Source organism: Macrosteles quadrilineatus, unplaced genomic scaffold (assembly GCF_028750875.1).
Source record: "Macrosteles quadrilineatus isolate MER2022 unplaced genomic scaffold, UCM_ALF_1.0 Scaffold_8__2_contigs__length_117827958, whole genome shotgun sequence".
Taxonomy (NCBI): Eukaryota; Metazoa; Arthropoda; class Insecta; order Hemiptera; family Cicadellidae; genus Macrosteles; species Macrosteles quadrilineatus.
This window is the reverse complement of record NW_026542601.1, coordinates 42,857,513-42,874,112: the sequence shown is the minus strand read 5'-3', so window position 1 is coordinate 42,874,112 and position 16,600 is coordinate 42,857,513. Positions and strand designations below refer to the sequence as shown.

Here is a 16,600-nt window from a genome sequence, read left to right as displayed (position 1 = left end):
GGTACAGACTTGGCTCTGTGATCAAACAAAAGCCAATAACATATACTACAAAAGCAGTTTTTAAGAATTCTGCCATAATATGGGTATTACACAATTTTTGTGGGCCCAACCCAGAAAAAATGTAAATTATGGTAATTACTTTAAAAAAATGGTAATATTTGAAAAATCATTGCTCAAAAACTATTTGACCCACAAAAATGAAACTATGCTTAAATTGTTGGAAATTTTATGTACTTTAACTATTACATTTGAGTAGTATTAAGAAAAATGCACTGTTAATAAGTTATAAACCAAAAACTTAAAAAAATACATTAATTTTGTAATATTTTACTTATTACGCAGGGAGCACAGAGATCTCGAAGCTGCAAACTTGGTTTTGAGTTACCCTAACTGGTCCCAACAACATATTAAAAATGCAGCAATACATCACGCTTTGCGATTTTATTGTCCAATTTGACTGGCCTAAACAATTTTCATTTTCTCCATAAGAAACAGCGCTTCAATATACTAAATTATTTCTTTTAAGCTCTACAAAACGTTTTAGAAAGAAATCGCAAATCTTTTGTTTTTAAGTTCAAAAATGGGAAAACCACATTTTTACCCCATAAAACCCCCCATAATCCCCCGTTCCCATGGTTCGATTATGCTGGATCGCGAACTCGTTCGAATAAACGTAGGTTTACACGTTTGTACCAAATTTCATCAAAATCGGATCATTTTTGCTCGAGTTATCGCGCTAACTAATATATGAATATCATATCTATATATATGAATTTGAACGGATGGTGTTTTTGGCCTCTAGGGACCTCAAAATGAAAAATTAGATCGGTCTCGGGTCCAGGTCTTACCTTGTACTACGGTAATAGCTTATTCCCTATATGGGAAATTCGCTAAAACCGTACATAGTTGAATTATTAAATTGGTATTAAATTGTATTCCCTCTTATTTTTCCTAAATGAGATGCTTGATGTGACTTTAATAATTCTGTAGCAAATACATGGCAAGGTTATACAATAATCGTACAGTTTTACACCTACTCATACTCATCCTTCACTCATGTTTGGGTTGAAACCTGGTTAAAACCATCGAAGTATATAAAACAACTTGTGTTGTGTTATATACTTCGATGGTTAAAACACGCACATAGCTGGCACAGCCATCTCATTTGGTAATGATAATGATAAATAACGGTGATAATAAGTGTTCCTTTAAGTTAAGCTTAGCTAGAAAGTTGGAATATTCGACAAAAGTAATTAATTTACATCAGCTAATTCTATCGCGCCACTCATCCTACACTCATCTCCATTCATACTTGGCTTAAAATACCTACTTTGTATGGTCGCCATTTCATTGAAAAGTATTAACAGTATTAAGTATCAGTAGCTCAATTAATTTTTATTCTCAAACTGGCTGAAAGTTTACATAAAATTGCATTTCTAGTTCTAGTCACAAACAAATTGTATTTCGCACGTAGCTTTTTTATGCAAACGATAAACACAATTGCCTTGATTGTAATCGGTTTTGTTTAACTAAAAACTGAGTATCCACAAACTTAGTGTGTTTCCACAGTGTATTTGTCGTGAATGTTAGAAAACACCATACTCTCTGAATATGCCACCTCAGTGAGATATGTCGGATACTAAAGTGAGAGTTTTCGCAAGAACACAAGTTTCTAAAACAATGTAACACAATAGCTTGATTGTGTAGAACCTTAGCATAAAGAGCCAACTCTTTATTTTGTGGTTGAACGTTTTTGGCCATATGAGGTTTTCTCAACGTTTTCAAGGAATCGTCAACGATTCCATGTACCAAGTCACCGCCAGACGGTGTTTTCGCTGAATACACTCTACAGCGGATGTTGAACACCTGTTTGTTATCACAGCTGTCTGCTAATTACTGATAACGACAAGGTCAGTGTTCTTCTTCTACTGCTACTGCTACAATTACTGAGCGGTTGAATGGAGATCAACAATTTATAAGTTTTGTATGTGACAAACCTACTGGTATAATAGTTATATCTGTACATTAAGGGAGTTATGATTTGTTGTAAAAATAGTCAGTATTATATTTGATGGACAACCTGGTTTCGTCTATTGCACGCAATAAGGTCTAATTAATTGGTTCCTTATCCACACACATAATGTTTCACATGACGTCCAAAAGTTGTTTCACGTTTTGTCATTAAAGTTGAACAAATTAACGTTGGTAGTTACAACAGTGGTAGAGGGTTGGGATGACAAAAGGCAAGTTTCCCCTGTGTAAAACAACCCCATCAACGGAAACTGTCTCCAACTCTCCCAATTCATCATCGGGATAATGGAACAGGAGTGAGGTTTCGAACAACTGACCAGTTAAAAAATATAATTGCTGAGTTCAAATAATAGTAATTAGTTAAATTTGATTCTTGATCCTGTAAAATTGATAATAAATTATTAGTATTGACTGTGAAAAATTATTATTGCAAATATTGCCCCATATGGCACAATGTAATAATATAACATCAACTTGACGTAAAACTTAAGTAAAATACGATAGTTTGATGTCAAAAGGACGTAAAAAATATCATTGATGTGGACGTATTTGACATAAATTTTACATAAAATTTTTGTATTTGTGCTATGTGGGGTAAGTTATAAAGTATACTAACAAAATACTATATGTATGACTATAGCATACAAAATACAGCTTTGGGTAATGCAGTGGTTAGATCCGCGGGCCTCCTGTCATGGAGCTCTGGTTAGGATCGCACCCAGGGGTGCCCAGAGATCGCACCAGTCACAATTGACTTTTCGTCGTACCCTGAATGGAACTGTAATATTATAAACAGCTATTACAGAAATTCAGTAACAACTCCTGACTTACTGTTTTGTTAAATTATCCAGCTGATCCTAACTTAAACAAATATGTTCTTTTTAAGGAGAACATGGGAACTTAAAAAGCCACTGGGGCAGAGCCCTAGGGACTTTTTCAAAAATGTAAGGTCAGTTTGCAAATCTACACACCTAGATGAAAATTTTGGTATACAATATGTGGGGTTACATCTTAAAACAAAAAAATCCCTATTGTTTACAAAGTTACATGTAGCGTATTAATAATATAGAAGATAGATGTTCTCAAACTTCAAGAAAGGTTTTTTAACAAATAATTTCAGTCCATAAGAAAAGACGCACTAAAAAATGTCTGTACTTCTATCTCTACGTGAACTCCAACTGCATTCTCTACATAAATGTCAGTTTTCATACTTAATTTTTTTTAATTACAAACTCTACTTTTTGTACTCATATTCTAAGACGAGCTAAACAGAATACTATACCAGCTAAGTGCCAGTCTCTAGAGTGCTAGACAATTTGTCAAGCTTCACTTTGGTGAAAAAGGAGAACTAGGGAAAAGTTGTAACAAGGTGTAATGACATTGCTTGTTTTCTAAACAAATAAATCTTCATAATTCTCAAGTTTCATACTGTATTTCTATGGGGAAAAGAGGCAATAGAAACTCTTTGTTCTCATATTTCAACGTGAGTTTCCAAAATAAATAAGTGCCAGACCCACACACAATTCTAACTCTCAAACTTAGCAAAACTTGACAACACGATGTTACACGACAGTGTAAACAACTTGTCAAGTTCTACCGACATGAAACAGTAACAAAGAAGGTAAAATGTTGGAGATTGAGATACGCCCAAATTTTGGTATATTTACACTAGAGAGTTGACAAACCAAGATAAATAAGTTGATTGGCATCCTGGGTGTAAAGAGTAGGTTATTTGAATTGTCTTATTTTCTTTTTCTCACGAAAACGTTCATAACATAGTCATAACATAGAATATAAGTGTGTAAAAATCGATAGAAACCGTTTGAGTAGCCTACTGTCCAAAATCGTTATAATATTAACTCGTAAAAATAGTGGGTATAGTAGGATGATATCACACAGTGTGTATTTGTAAATATTTATCAGTAGGCCTATTTATATTAAGTACTGATATTATTGTTATTATATGAGAATATCCCCTTTTGTAACGACAAAATGCTGTAGCTTATGTAGTATTTACAGAAAATCTTATGTAATTAAAAAAGTTAGAATTTGTATTTATGTGTATGTAATTTGAAAGATTTACATGTTGCAGATCTAATTTTAATTTATTATATTATGTGACAATGTATGTAGGCCTATGTAAATTATGTATTGTGAAATAACTTAGCTGGGTAGTTAAGTGGTTAAAGTACTCGAATAAAAATATGTCACCGGTAGAGTCTGAAGAAAAGTCTACAGCTTTTTGACTATTCAGAGTATGACCCTGTCCTTTATCATTGGTATTTTTTTTTTTTTTTTTTTATGGCTCTGATTATACATACAGATGGTCTTAATAAACGACACTCAGATCATCGCTTTCCATTCAAAACTCCACATTGAAATTACCTATTGTATTTAATATGTTGCCTTTAAAGATTAAAAGAAGTATGTCAACAGTATTTGTAATAGATTGACAGAATGGTTACACGACATTAGTGATACTAGGTTACTAAGGAATGTTTTAGAATACAATCTTATATGTTCATCCTGTTATCTTGTAATGTACTTTTAGGTATTGTGTGTTTATTACTTACATTTCAGGCGGTGAAATAATTAGGTATGCATTTTAACAGTAGTGATTATACTTGACATTACTTCATGATTATACTGATAATGAATGATAAGTTGTTGTGTATACTGGTCACGACTGGTCACAGCTTCTGGATAAAGTGGTCAGTTAATTTCCGAGGAGTCATTTATTTTTGGTAAATGTTTGTAGTTGAGGAAATAAATTCATTATTTCATTTCATTATAGCTATAAATGCGTCTAAGTACGTCACAATCCATTTTTTAAATTTTTGTCTACACCCTTTTTGGCGTGTATTGAAACAACAGCTAATAAACATGTCGTACACTTAACCCAAATTACCTTACCAGTGACATTTAAAAGGCGCCAGAGGGCAAAGTTTAAAGCGTCAAGACCGGTTCCTTCATTCTATTCAGTCGGTTCGTTTGTCCTTTGTTGTCTTCATTATCGTGAACACCCAGCAATGTTCTGCCACATTTGTTAAACCTCGTAATAAATATCTCCTCTCCTACTCACCTGACGCCCTGCATGCCAACGCAAACTCTCAAAGTATTTGTCACACTAGCGACTTTAGCAGTCTCCTATCATAGACCGAGCAACACAAGGGAGTAAGTTTCATCTATGCTACTATGTAGCCAATGTGAGCTATGTGGTCGCGGTTACATTGAGTACAACCACTGACTATACAGGGTGTTGAAAATGTCTGGAACCAACATTATATCTAGTGAGTGGTTAAAGAAAAACAACTGATATTTTGTGTACGGATATACTATGGTTTTACCTATCTTTTGGTGCCTTATGAATTTTTTACCACTTATAGGGAACGTCCTGTGGAGGATTCAGTAAAAAGTTTTAAAGGAAGCCTATAGTAAATGATACATCATTTTAATTGCCATTTTTTCTGAGTAAGGAGCCACAAGTTTCATCTCAAAAGGACCACCCTAGCAAAAATGGCGACTGTTTGAAATTTAAAAACATTGCTATTTAAATGGTCCGTGTTTGTTTCCTTTAAATGCTATTACAAGCCAGATACGAAGTACAGTAGTTTATCACGTGGTGAACTGAAAAATGACTAAAAAAAAATATTTAACTAAATTGTTTGTGTTGTTTTACTAAACTTATTTTTAACAGAAATACCAATTAAGCTTTTAATTATTTTCAAAAACTTCAAACAGTCGCCATTTTCGCTAGGGTGGTCCTTTTGAGATGAAACTTGTGGCTCCTTACTCAGAAAAAATGACCTTTAAAATGATGTATCATTTACCATAGGCTTCCATTAAAACTTTTTACTGCATCCTCCACAGGACGTTCCCTATAAATGGGTTTTTAAATTTCAAACAGTCGCCATTTTTGCTAGGGTGGTCCTTTTGAGATGAAACTTGCGGCTCCTTACTCAGAAAAATATGGCCTTTAAAATGATGTATCATTTACCATAGGCTTCCATTAAAACTTTTTACTGCATCCTCCACAGGAAGTTCCCTATAAGTGGTAAACAATTTCATAAGGCACCAAAAGATAGGTAAAACCATAGTATATCCGTACACAAAATATCAGTTGTTTTTCTTTAACCACTCACCAGATATAATGTTGGTTCCAGACATTTTCAACGATTTTCAACACCCTGTATAGTCAATACTGTAGTACAACTTATCATTTATACTAGCGAATATCTATACAGGGATCAAGATACTATTAGAGTTGGTGGAAAGAAAATACCTTTACCCGGGACCTATTTTCTTTTTTATTTTGATGTTCAAATTAGGATCATGATGATCTCTTTTCCCAGTAAAATTTGTTACAATTGATTTGATTACCAAATTGTGTAAAACATTTTTTTTTTCAAAATGTAAATAAACCCATGTCTTTTTCTTTCAACCATTAAAAGTGGGTTCATTTATTACCCTCTCATAAATTATTTAGTTTTCAATATTTCAAATTCCCTACATTTTACCCCTCTGGTCCTTCGAACTATTTTTCATCATTACCCTTTCTAATTCCATTCTCTTTTTTACAATCATCAACTTTATTTTCTTTAACTCTAATTTTGGTTACCTCACTCTACGATTAATTCAACAAATGGATAGGATTTTAGTCTTCATTACTTTCTTTAAATTGTCAAAGGTTTTTAAATAGATTCAGTAAGTGTGTTAACGAATAACTACATAATACGCCTCAGCAATTAGTCACATTTCGTGTAGAATGATCATTTTAATTCCATTCCACAATTTATTTGGGTACCATTGAAAATGGTGAAAACCCATCGGCACACAACTCATTTTCAAACGTCAAATTTATTATGTTTCTCAGAACTCCAAAGCCCACACAACGCATTTTCAGCCACAATAAAAAACAGCGCGTTTATAATTTATAGGTATTGTAAAGAACAGTTTATGTCGACTTTTGACCAAACCCTGGCGAAACTGGTCATAAAATTTATGATTCATAACCTTTGTCGCAATTTTTGACAGTTATAAAACCAGTTCGACACACACCATAAAAGAATCGGACAGATTTAAGATATTCAAGGGAAAAGATTGAAGATCCAAAAAACTATACTGTATATTATAGTTTCCTCTTGAGTTTATATAGCTAGCAAATATTCATCCGTAAACATCATATTTAAGCTGTATTTAAACTAGCGTTTCAATGTACGGTAAAACCGTACATCCATTAATTCTCTCTAATAGCTCTAATGGAATAATTTCACACTAATGGATTTAAGCTAACTAGAGGTCGTCCAGTGGTCAAAAACCTGACCAAAAATATGTAATATACAGACCTAGTTTCACCCCACTCTTCAAATAAAACTTGTGATGATTGGATTTCTTAAATTTATTTTGATTTTCTGTTTATATTTTGTTGATATTTCGGCAACGCATAAGGCCCGTGTTAATTTTTTAAATTTTAAATTCATTGTTTGTGCTTATTTTTGACCCTATTTTAATTTATAAAGGGATTCTGCATATCCACATGAAAATATCTTTCTAGCAGTATGGTAGATTTTCCCTACGATGCACACGAGCTGAGAAAAAAGGTTTTAAAGAAACATGCTTGTCTATTAATAGGATGGATTACAGTAGCATAAGAATTATTCCCCCAACCCCAGTCAAGCCTTAAAATCTGTTAAAATATTCATGAAACAGTTTCAATACAGCTTAAAATATAAATTTTATAACCTAACTTACCACTTTGACTGCAAAAACTGGAACTTACCTAGAAAAACAGACCATTATTAATACCAAACCAAAATTACTGCAAACACACTGAGTTACCTTACCGCAGAATATTAAAAAATGCCCATTTCCTTTTCATTTCCTTCAACAAATGTTCAAGATAATAAATCATTGAAACAGTTTACTTTTGAATATCTGACTCGAAACAACTGGAACTTTGGAACTCAAACTTTACAATTGGAACATCAAAAATACTGTTATTGCTAGTGGAATTTTATCACAAACTACAAATAGCACGGTTTTGCAATGCTATGTTCTAGCTTAAATTACTTTTAATGAAGAACAAAATTAAAACCAGAGATGTAAAACTAAGTTAAAATTTGTATCGACTTGCATGTTACAAATTTCATGCATTTGTTTGTTATTTGTATAATAGGCTACATGCATAATTTTATTCTTTGTTCATGATAAAATAGTTGGCGATTGCTTTCTATGTTATTTAAAGGATTGTTGCGCAAATCGCTCATTAATGAGGAAAATTTGTTTTCTGTATGTAGAAAAGAAACTAGATCATGATTATATTAGTATCTACACACAAACCGTGCAACGGCGGGAAAATTACCACCGATAATTCTTTTCTAAAAACGTGTTGAAACAAATGTTTTGAAACATAATAAGAAACCCAAATGAAAAAAAAAACAAAAAAATGTTAAAACGAAAAAAGAGTTCAATCAAACCTATCCACTCGGTAAACGAACACAACCACACTCAACCGAAAGAAAAAAGCTCAAGCTATGTGGTTATAATTCTTTGACAATCATCATTTTAATCAAACAGACAGCATACTTCATTTCTTGACTATTAGAAACAAAGTTTGACAAAGAAGCCAGAGGGAAAATGAACATTCCTCCTTTTCTTACTTAGTTTTCACGTAATTTGCAACATTAAACACCTCCCAAGTTCTTGTGGAATTCTTAAGCCTCTTTGACGTCATTCTCTCCTCGCCAAGCTTCTCATTTGTTCTATCTCTTCTATTTCTCTAATCATAATTTGCTAAAATTTGAAATATATTTAACAAACACTTTTGATCGAACTTTAAAATGTAATACAGAAGTGGGGTAAGGAATATTTTTGTTTAGGACACATCCTTGATAAAAAATATTTTATCGTTGTTCTTTTCAAATTTATTAATACTGGAGGTCTCCCAGTAAACTCGACTTAAATGTACAGACTTCTCTATTTTCACCCAACACCGTAAATAAAACATGTGATTTGAATTTCTTCAATTTGTTTTGATTTTCTATTTATATTGCGTTGTTATTTCGTCTCCATCATTGCAACCCACAAGGCCTATGTAATTTTGTTTTTAATTTTAAATTCACGATATGTGTTTATTTTTTAGTCTATTTTAATTTATTAAGGGATTCTGCACATCTACAGGAAAATATCTTTCTAAAAGTATGCGTAGATTTTCCCTTTGATGCACACGAGCTGAGAAAAAAGGTTTTCATGAAACATGCTTGCCTATTCATGTATAGGATTCTATGAAGTATACATTTCATAGTCATCCTCAATGGTAAATGTAAATAAACATAAAAATAATAGTACATTATACCAGCGTCAACTGAAAACAAAAAAAACTATAATAAGATTTAAATACAACTCGTTTTAACTAAAACTATGTTTAACATAATATGTTTGGCATGAATATGATTATTTTTTTACTCCAGTTTTATTTGAAAAAACAACCCACGTAAAGAGTGACATGGCAAACATCCCCGCTTATCTCAACCATAGAGAGTAATTAAAAATTTGAGGGTCCTTTTATGTCAGTGCTTAAAGAAAAACGAGTACTGAGCCCCATCAGCCAATAACTGAAAGGATCAAAAGAGGGGAGATGTTTCCCCTACCAGTACCGTCCTCATGTTAAAGCTTTTTTGCAAACTTTGTAAGCTAAGCTAGAGGGGAATTGGAATTGATAAGTTAATACATTATAATGTTTTTATTTTAATGATTACCCTAGAATTAAACAACACACACAAGACAAGTATCTTATATACATAGAAAACAATACCTTATAATTTAACGTTTTCTTATGATTTTATATAAGTCTTGCTGGAATTTATTTGGCCGCCCAAAGAAAACAAAAATCATTTAAAATTTTTATTCAGTCTAAACATTTTCATCCTTCTTTTGCAATGTTAAACTCTCAATTAATAGAAAACCTTATCCAGGTGGAAGTCTCTTAGATTTTTTGCTCTATCTGATCTTTAAAAGATTTATTAAGGTTTATTTATAAACCGAATTAGCTTAGAATTTTCTGTAGTTAATAATTATAACTTATGAACACTCATAGTAATTTCAACAATGGCATAAATGTTTACTAATTAAGAAATCTATAAAATTGAGTTTAATGATGCTTTCTATAACCTAGAATAATCGGGCTTCATGAATCTAAAAGATAAGGAAAGAAATATGAAACATTGAGGGGATTTTTAAGGTATTTTAATTTACGTAAGATGCTTTTAGAATCTTAGATTAAAAGTTTCCCTCGTTTTTCAATATTTGTTTTCTGCCCTAAGGTAAGGCCGGTACGAACCACCCCTATAAAACTTAACTTCCCCCTTATCTGGGGCTGCCATTCTAAACATTCTTTTCCACCCCTACGTCGAAAGAACTCAAGGAAGTTTTCATCACAAATAAGAAATAGCCTTACTTTCTCGCTCCATTCAAATTTACTTATTTTGTAAATTCATGTCGAAACAAATTGTAATGTTTGATGCAAAACTTTCAACCATAATTTAAGGTTTATAGTCAAACGCGATGCGTGACATTGCTACGAATAGAATGTAAGGCTTAGACACTGTTTCGAAAAGCGTTTCTAAAGCACTGCTCTGAAAGAATGTATGAAGCCAGACGCTGCTCATAAAGTCATTGATTCCAAAAATGTGTTTCGGAGCAGTACATCTCGGAGTTATGCCTATCATAGCTATGCCTTTTGGAGTTAATGCATGTCTTTCGGAGCTATATTTTTCAGAGCCATATCTTTCGGAATTCTTTTTCGGAGGTATGTCTATTTAAAACCTTTTTTAGGTGCCCTTTAGAGTCGGAGATCTATGTATTTCAGAGCTACATTGCTCAGAGCTATGTCTATCGGAGCAATATCTATCGGGGCTATGCCTTTCGGAGTTTTGTTTTTCGGAGTTATGTCTATAGGAGCTATGTCTATAAGAGTTTGGTCTATAAGAATTATGCCTACAGGATTTATGTCTATAGGAGTTATAGCTTTGAAGTTTTGTCTTTCGGATGACTGGATCGTGTAACGCGTTCAGTACCGTGTTGCGCAAGTTATTATCAATCAGGAGGATACTCTCGTGGATGCTGGAGGATAATAGAATGCTGATTGGTAGAGATAATGCCAGAGTGGAGCATATTGGCTGATTTCTTCCCGCCTCAAGTACCACATTCACCGAGTCTCTAGGCTTTCGTCATAATATTAAAGTTATATCGTACGACAAAAGAGGCACGAGTCAAGGTATTTGAGTTTGAGTATGTTTATGTCTTAAAATGTATATTGTGGCAGGATAAAGTAAAGAAAAACGTTAGAGGAAGACTTAAAACAATCATGAAACAGTGTTTTATGCAGTATTCTTTCTAGTCGTACACGAAAACACAAGTTTACGGCCCCTCCCCTCTGAATGCTAATTCGAAAATATGACCAGTTCAATTAATTTCTTTATAAATAATCTGGTTGGTAATTTGATTATGGTACTTCGGACCCAGTATCATTAATCAAACCGTAAAGAAATAACAACACATATTTAAATTACAATCCAGAATCAAAAATAACTCTACTGTTTATCTAAATGACGAAAACAACACCCTCTAAACAGCCTAATAACAAAGCCTCCAAAAAGCTTAATAAAAAACATTTATGCACATTATTATTTCTTTCTAGGTGCACATTTCGCATTCATCTTGCTAAAAGGTTATGAGAAGTAAGAACATCCTGTGACTGAAGCCCTCAGGCGTTAGGGAGGAAATCGTTTCGCTAAGGGTGTAACAAAGTTCCTTCATTCACCCCCCGGAGATGTCTTATGAATAATTTTCCACCCAGATGAAAGAGTCTGTATGCAAATGTGTTGAAGATATGAAAACGCGTTCTTGTTTCAGGCTTGGATCGTGTGCTTCAGTTTCAAGAGAAATTACAGCTGAATAAAAAAAATACAGGGATCTGTTTTGAGGTACGCACTACACCAAGTAACTTTTATAAAACAAATAAACATAGCGGAATTATTCAAAAATCGATCAAATAATTTAGTATTCTATCAAATAGGTTAGGCAAGAATTGGGTGAATAATTGGCAAGGTAGGGTTTATACTTGATTTTATTTTGAAATCTACCCTACTTCAAGGATTGTGCCCTTATTACTTCATCTTGATTTGGTTCGAGTAGGATTGAGCTTGAGTCGAATTCATTTTCAACCTTTACGAGGCTCAACAGATCCACACTTATTTCATGACCCATACTCACTACGATAAAGCTTTGATTACCACGAGCACGTACTATGCTTTTATCTGTTTAGCAAATTTCCATATAGGGCTATGACCGCGGGTGGCACGGAAAGACATAGACCCGGTACCGATTTACTAATTTTATTTTGATGTCTCCAGAGGCAAAAAATCACTATTCGTTCAAGTTTTATATCTACCTACATCTAAATTCAATTAGTCTGCATGTTTGCTGTTGTGTAGGTATTATCATAGATAAAACATACTCCCTTGGTTAGTCTATGGTATTATATGTATATCGTTACTGAAAGAAGCAACGCCCACATAAAATCCGTATTTTAATCTGAATACGCATATAACATCATTGTAGAGTGAAGTGGTGTGCCTTTTGCTTCTTTATTAGCAGTTTCTTTAGCCAGGGGCATTATTGAAAGCCCAATTATCAAAGCCCAGATTAGAAAAATTGCCAAACAATTGCGTTTTCTCAGGATCGAACCGACAACCCTTTAACTGTAAGGCGAGCCCCGTAACCACTCAGCTATTCAGCTATGTATTATACATTACAATATAATCGTTGGTTGTGTTGCCTTAAATAATGTTCAAGTCAATAATTCGAACTAAATAGTATTTTATTGAACTTTATTTTACTTTTAAAACTCGAGAAAAACAAAAGAAAAGTGAAGAAAGTTAAAGTGTCTACCACCACCACCTTATGTTCACTCTAAATTTAATTAAACAAACTAAATACTCTACACAAAAGAGTCAAGAACGAGAAAAACAAATGAGAAAAGAAAGTAAAAGTGTTGAGCTCCCCAGGTGGGATGGCAAATGATGTGTGTCAATTAGAAAACCAAACAGCGTAATGAATTGTATAGAACAGGTTGAATGAACCGTGAAGAAAGGGAGAAAACCAGGTGAGGAAGAAACAAACAAACAAACACACCCACATACCTGAACTCCCGTCTTACTGAACCCAAACATCATTATACCCAAGCACTAATGAGCAATCAATTTGGAGTTTATGCCAATATCATTAATGATCTTTACCTATGCTTAATGTAAACTGGATGTGGACGGTTTCTTGCTTCATGAATGAACAAGAACGTGCAATCGTTAGTGCTTCCAGTGTCTAAAATTTATTTATTAATTACTTAGGTATATATTTTAAGGATTTATCAAATGAGTAATTATTTATAAGTTTGAATACTATCGTAGTAATAATAGCAATTATTTTAATTTGAATAGACATTGTGTATTGTGTTTAAGCATTGTATAGAACGCTCACAATTGTATCAGCTAAAGTATTAAATAAAAAAGTACTAAATATTAAATAAAGCTCATACAAATATTTAATCGAAAACATAAAAGGGTTTTGTGTCTGGTTACATTAGGTTAGTTTTGTCTAGATTAGATTAGTTAACCAAAAGTCTAAACAAAATAACTTTAAAAGTAAATTGGTTGCTTGAGAACTTAATCTCTGCTATTCTGTAACTGAAGCTTATAAATGTTATTTGACATTTAATACTGTAGTAGGTTTCTCATCCGATCGTAAATCTGAATATAAAGATTCATGTGCGTCTCATATTTGTGATATTTTAGTGTGCTGAATTAAAATCGCTTATTTCTCAAATTTATGATGGATTTTAGTGTTGAGCTTTACTCATTAAATACGAGTATTACACGATAAGAAGTTAATTTCCCTTAATTAGTTTTATTTTGATGTAAATGATTTAAAATTTAACCCTCACTCGAAGAAATCCGGAGCGAAATAATCTTTTAATTCAGACCAGCATCCTGTGTCACTTCGTGACTTCAAAATCCGTGATATGTTTGATATATTTGAGAAGGATGAAAACTGTTATGTCTCATCATATCCCTATTATTTTCATTGCGTGTGCGATCTATTGGAGGCATCTTAGAAAAATTACAAATACTAACGAAAGACACTAGAAAAAACACAAAATCTAACGCAAGTAGTTTTCTTATTTACTTACATATTACACAACTAACATAACAATATTTTACTTGAATTCACTGAAACATAACCAACAACAGATAATCCCATTTTCGTATGAATGTAAACAAAATTGTATCATGGCCATCTGTTTCGATGTAAACAAATGTAAACTTGAAAAAGTTCAGATGATTGACAGCAGAATTCAGCACAAACTATGCAATTTTAAAGGACTATAGGACGAAGGGCTTTCACGGGATATCTTCCAAACCCACAAAAGGCTCATCTAGAGGATAAGAGCTTTAAATTGATACCCAATATGTCTATAAAATAAATATTTAGGTGTCAATTTGCCCCACACAAAGATCCAACAAATTCTTTTAATAAGATAAGGCCTAACCATAAAGTTTACAAACCTGCTGGGAAATATGTTTAATACTTGGCATGATCGTAGCAGTATAATGTAGTAAAATACATAATATTACACTTACTTACTACTGTTTCTTCCTATTACGTGTGAAAAAAATTACCGTTTACAAAACTAAATCCAAGGCACATTGCGATTAAATTTCACTTTTGCTCTAAGACAAAATATTCGCACGTAATTAAAACCCGTATTCAACCCGTACTACGAATCCGACATCAAAACACTGAATCGTTCAAATCCCATTAAAACAATTGCACCAAATTGCAAAAACGGATTTCCAGCTTTTCTCACACTTTATTGTGAAATTCTCCAAGAACAAACATCATAAACGTAAGTAAAAAACATCTATTCAATCCGTACTACAAATCCGTCACCAAAATTTCAAATCGTACAAAGCCCATTAAAACAATTGCGCCGATTTGCAGGAACTGAAACTAGTTGATCTGCTAACTGCACCAGTGGGCGGACTTGATGGTCCAGAGGCTGGAAATGAAGTCTTGTTTGGTTTAATGACGGCAGAAGCCCAACCCTAGCCTCCTACTCTTCTTGGACCCCTACAGATCCAGATACCATCCTACAACGCCCACAGCCAGGAGGTGAAAGGCACGTTTCCAGGACGTTGCAAAATCTTTGACAACATCTTTGGACATTACCTTTTGGAGCTCAGATCATTTGATTGTACGTACTGTGAGATATATACAAAGGAAGTAAGGAATAGTTTGTTGCATTTTCAAGCCATTGTACGTCTTATAGACTAGATTGGTCTCGTGTTTAGGTTGTGGAACTTGGTTCCAAAGGCCACTCATATACTAAAGTAATTGGCTGTCAAAACGTCTCATAACGATTTGGACTCTACCGCACCTAATCTTTGACTGCATTTTGGACTTCATTACCTTTATTTGGAAACTCTGATAATTTGATTTTTCGTGCTTTTGGTACTGTTAGTTAATTCCAAAGAATGCTAGCAACAGTATGTGGTGTGTTTAAACCATTTTACATCCATCAGATGAGATTGGTACCTAGTGTTCTTACGTGGAGCTTAAGGGCTCATTTTAATGTGCTGCTTTGTTGCGGAACTTAAGCTCCGGAGGCCATTCATGCACTTAAGGAATTGGCTGTCATAATGATTTAGAACCCCACCTCACCAAATAAAAGGTTATATGTTTATAGATGATCTGAGAACATATTTCAGGTCTACCTTACTTTCTTCTGAGCTTGCATCCTGACGTAGCTTCTATTTAAATATATTTTAATTAAAACGCATGACTATCATGGCCATGGGATTTAAACTTAAGGAACTGATTTAGTGAAACTGATTTAGGAACTGAAATCTCTTCATTATTTATAGAAAAAAGGTAGGTGCTTAAGGGAACTAAGTAATTGAGATTACGATTTTAAAGAGTTATTTTTAGGCATTTTACCCTTAAACATTATTTTCATTGAACCAGGATCCTTGTTAAAGAATGACGAATGCTTTAAAACTGTAATCATCAACAGAAAGACTGTGCAATATAAATACTACTGTGTATCTTCCTTGTAATTGTTGTAAGGTTTGTAAATATAACAAATTTGATTTGCTAAAAGTATAATACATTGCCCAATTCGTATAAAATACGTTAATGTGAGTTTTGAGACACCTATCACTTGTATATATTTACATTACCAACCAAATTTTATTTTCTAAATATGAACTGTCAAAATCGAATTGGAATATTTAACGTTGTTAGTCCCCTTACCCCTCCAAACCATGGTCATTTAACTATTTAATGCCGACCTTATCTGATAGGTAGCGTCATTAATGATACTTTGCCTGATGGCAAATAGTATCAGGATATAGAGTCGATCATGCTTAAGATCTGCTGGTTTGATCTTCAGTTTTGAAGGCGAGCACAACCACAAAATAGCGAGTGACACTAATTTCTGCGAATCATTCTTTTA

General features: G+C 33.3%; 1 protein-coding gene across 4 annotated transcripts in view; it reads right to left on the bottom strand.

Moving 5' to 3' along the window:
* The window catches only part of LOC128999748 (SH2 domain-containing protein 3C-like), a 226,528-nt gene that overhangs the window by 137,747 nt on the left and 72,181 nt on the right, over positions 1-16,600 (bottom strand). The gene's annotated exons all lie outside the window — the stretch shown is intronic.